The sequence below is a fragment of the Myotis davidii genome, unplaced genomic scaffold (assembly GCF_000327345.1).
Source record: "Myotis davidii unplaced genomic scaffold, ASM32734v1 scaffold1144, whole genome shotgun sequence".
Classification (NCBI taxonomy): Eukaryota; Metazoa; Chordata; class Mammalia; order Chiroptera; family Vespertilionidae; genus Myotis; species Myotis davidii.
Window position 1 is genome coordinate 508,899 of NW_006294766.1, and position 4,125 is coordinate 513,023.

The 4,125-nt window shown below is 35.1% G+C and overlaps 1 pseudogene; it reads right to left on the reverse strand.

Moving 5' to 3' along the window:
* Positions 1 to 641: 641 nt before the first annotated feature.
* LOC102757832 overlaps positions 642 to 4,125 on the reverse strand; it is a 7,809-nt pseudogene continuing 4,325 nt past the window's right edge.

Sequence of the window (4,125 nt, forward strand, 5' to 3'; positions counted from 1 at the left end):
TCGATGTTTCTAACTCTCTATCTCTCTCTCCTTTCTTCTCTGTAAAAAATCAATAAAATATATTTTTAAAAAAAGAGTGTAGGTTTTGTAGTTAGACAGGTTAAAATCACAAGTATAGTAAACCCTCGATTTTGGAGTGTTCATGCTCCAAGATTGTTGGTTTTATTTCTTTTTTTTTGTCTGACAATTATTTTATTTTTTCTCCTTGTTTTAGTGTTCTTCTAGATTCTGATAAATCCCTGATGCTGACCCATTCTATGAGCTTGGCAGCATACTAAGTTGTTTCTTGTATGAATTCAGTTTGATTCTCATTTTTTGTTATTTTTTAGTTAAGATTTAGCACAGTTACTCCTTAGCGCCTTTGCCCTGCCACCCAGCTCTTGCCTGCTGCCTGGGTTTCTGATCACCATCAGCGGCAGGCGGCTTCTTCCGTCCTTCCCCTTTCGCCTCCCAGCATTTGTCTACATATGCAAATTAACCACCATCTTTGTTGGCGGTTAACTGCCATCTTTGTTGGCAGTTAATTTGCATATCACCCTAATTAGCCAATGTGAAGTGTAGTGAAGGTATGGTCAATTACCATGTTTGTCTATTATTAGATAGGATTTGTGATTTTCTCTGTGCAATCCCACCTGGAAGTTTTTTTCTGCACTCGTCATTATGCTACAGTAGATGCCTTTTTTTTTTCAAATTTCCTTGAGATCCTTTTTTCCTCAGAATTTTTCTCAAGTCACTTGTTATTTTCTTATTTCTCAGGCTATAAATAAAAGGATTAAGTAATGGAACTACTATTGTAAACAAAATAGCAGCTGGTATATTTTTGTCTCCTCCTTCAAGCAAATTTGGTCTAATGTACATGAGAAAAAGAGACCCATAGAATAATGAAACAGACAGAAAGTGGATGCACAGTAGAAAAGGCTTTAACCCTTCCCTCTTTGGATTTCATTTTGACATTAGTAAAGAGAATGTAGAGGTAAGATATTAAGACACTACCTATGGTGAAGACTTGAATTGAGCCTGCAAAGACAAATAGCACCAGTTCATTGACATAGAGTCAACACAGGAGAGTCTGTATAAAGGAAGAATATCACAATAAAAGTAGTTGATGTGGTTAGATCCACAGAAAGCTAACCTGAATGGAAGCCCTCTATGAATCATGACCCCTGTGGTCATCTGAATGCAGAGTTTCTTTGATATCATGTTGTGGTACTGCAGTGGGCTGCATATGGCCACATAGTGATCCTAGGCCATTGCCACCAAAAAAAAGCAGTCTGCCATTTCAACAGTGCAAAGAAAATAAAATACATTCATAAAGGGTAACCATTCCGTTCTTAGAAAAGAAGTTCCCTGACATCTTAGGAGTAATGGCACAGGCACAGCAAGAATCCACAAGAGCGAGGTTGCCCAGAAAGATGTACATTGGTGTGTAAAGACTATGCTCTTTTGAAATTAATATCATCAGGCTTAGATTCCTTACCATGGTGATTAGGTAGATGGCAAAAAAACCACAAAGAGAAGGGTTTTAACTCTGGGTGATCTGTAAATCCTGTGAGGATAAACTCATTGTTCATGGTATGATTTTTCTCTAGCCATTACTGACCTCTCTGTTGAGAAAAAATATTGTGGAGAAGTGAGATACTAACTTATAATATGCCCAGTTGAGCCATTTATCTCTGTCTAGCCCAGAAGGACGAGGAACATCTTCCATATTGCTTTCACATGTCACATGGATTTTGGTGCAGAACCAATTCTGGGGAAGTATTAATTTCCTGAAGCTATTACCTTTTTAGCTACTTTAACGTTTTTTCCAGCATATTTTCAAGAAAAACATCAGATTAGATGCACAAAGATACATTGGAGGTCTTGGAAGAAATGTTTTTCTATATGGTTTCTTCTATATGGTTTAGGTAAAGCTGACTCTTAATTTAAGTATCAGCAATTGGTAGAGCATTGCCAAATAATTTCAATGACTGTATATATCCTGATTAACAATGTTGTCTAAAAGACTATTTTCATATACAGCAGCATTATTCACAATACCAACTGCAATGTCCATTGATGGATGAATGGTTGAACAAAATGCGTTATATGCTATTACATGCAAAGGAATATTATTCAGCCATAAAAAGGAATGAAATTTTGATATATGTTAAAAGATAGATGAACTTTGGTGACATTATGCTAAGTGAAATAAACTAGACACAAAAGGATAAATATTGTATGATTTCACTTACAGGAATTAAAGTAATCAAATTCATAGAGATAGAATGGTGGTTGTCAGGGAGAGAGGGAATGGGGTTTTGTTTAACTAGAGGTTTGGTGCACGGATTCGTGCACTGGTGCGATCCCTCAGCCTGACCTTCGGGTGTCTGGCTGAAACTGGTTCTCTGACATTCCCTGAGGGGTCCTGGATTGTGAGAGGGCACAAACTAGGCCGAGGGACCCCACTGGTGCATAATAGGGGCTAGGGAGGGACTGTGAAAGGGCTCCAGGGCGTGTCCAGCCTGTCTTGCCCAATCCTGATCACTGGACCCCAGCCACAAGCTAACCTATCAGTCAGAGCATCATAGCAACTGGTCAACAGTCATATGAATGGTCGGACACTTAGTATATTAGCTTTGATTATATAGGATGAGAACTGAGTTTCAGTTTGGGAAGTTGAAAATTTCTAGAGATGGGTGGTGATGATGGTTGCACAATATAAATGTACTTAATGCCACTGTACTATATACTTAAATGTGGTTAAAATGGTAAATTTTATGTTATGTATATTTTACCACAAGAAAAAAAATTAAAAATTTTAAAGGTTGTTTTCATTTGCATATTCTTAGCAATTTACCATCTCCAGTGCTAGCTAAGTATATATTTAAAAATAAAATGGTTTGGGGCAAAGGAAGGCTATTTACAAGGTATTTATATCAAGGGGGTGAAGTTAGAGAGACGGGGAGTGATGGGGATGGAAGTAGGGAAGAGAGAGAGAAAGGAGGGGAAAAAAAATTAAAAGGCTATATAAACAACCTTCCAGGTTACTTATAATACCATTTATGAATGCAACATAAAGTTATTTATGTGTGCATGTGCATAAAGAAATTTTAAGAAATTTAAATGCTATCAAAACAATTTAGAGAAATCAAAAGGAATAAAATTTGGTAAATTCAATTACATGTCAAAAACATGAATAAAATCAAATTTCAAACATAAAATGGGGAATTATTGCAATAAATATGATAATCTTCCTATAGTTTTATTATATAAAGAGCTTATACAAGTTAGGAAAAATCCCTAGAAAAATAGGTAAAGGACAGGAATAGCAAAATATTGAAAATACAATTTTTAACAAATTAAAAATATTTGACTTTATTACTAATTAGAGAGACATCATTTGAAACAGTTATAAGGGCTTTTTTATTTTTAGCAATCATAATAGAAAAGAAAGGATAATATACAGTTTTCTCTAAAACACTAAAATGGGAACCTAATTGCATTCCAGCAGAAATATAAGTTGATGCAATCACTGAAAAATAAATTTGGTAATACATAAAGGAAATTCTTAAATGTTCATAGCCTATGACTAGTAACCATGAATCCAGAAGAAAGAAATAATAAGTACCTCAAACAAAGATTTACATATAATAATATTCATTGTAATTTCATTTATAATAGTGAAAACTTCAAAACACCTAATAGGTAAACATTTGGTCAGTAAATTGTGTAATCATTAAAAATGGTGTTTACTTGGAATATTTAATGTAATGGTAAACTAGACATAGTAAAACACTATATAAAAATAAGAAAATAAAACATTATATAAGACATTAAAAATATAATGTTTTATATACGGAATAACCCTAATTTTCTAAATAAATATCTACACTAATAAAAGAGAAAAATGGTAATTGGCGTATGATGCTACCCTTTTCATTGGCTAATCAGGGCTATATGCAAATTAACTGCCAACTCAGATGGCAGTTAACTGACAACAAAGATGGCAGTTAATTTGCATATGTAGGCACAATGCAGGGAGGCGAAAGGGAAAGTAGGAAGAAGCCCCCTGCAACTGACAGTGATCGGAAACCCTGGGGCCGCCTTTGCCCTGCCACCAAGCCATGATCAGAGAATCAGGTG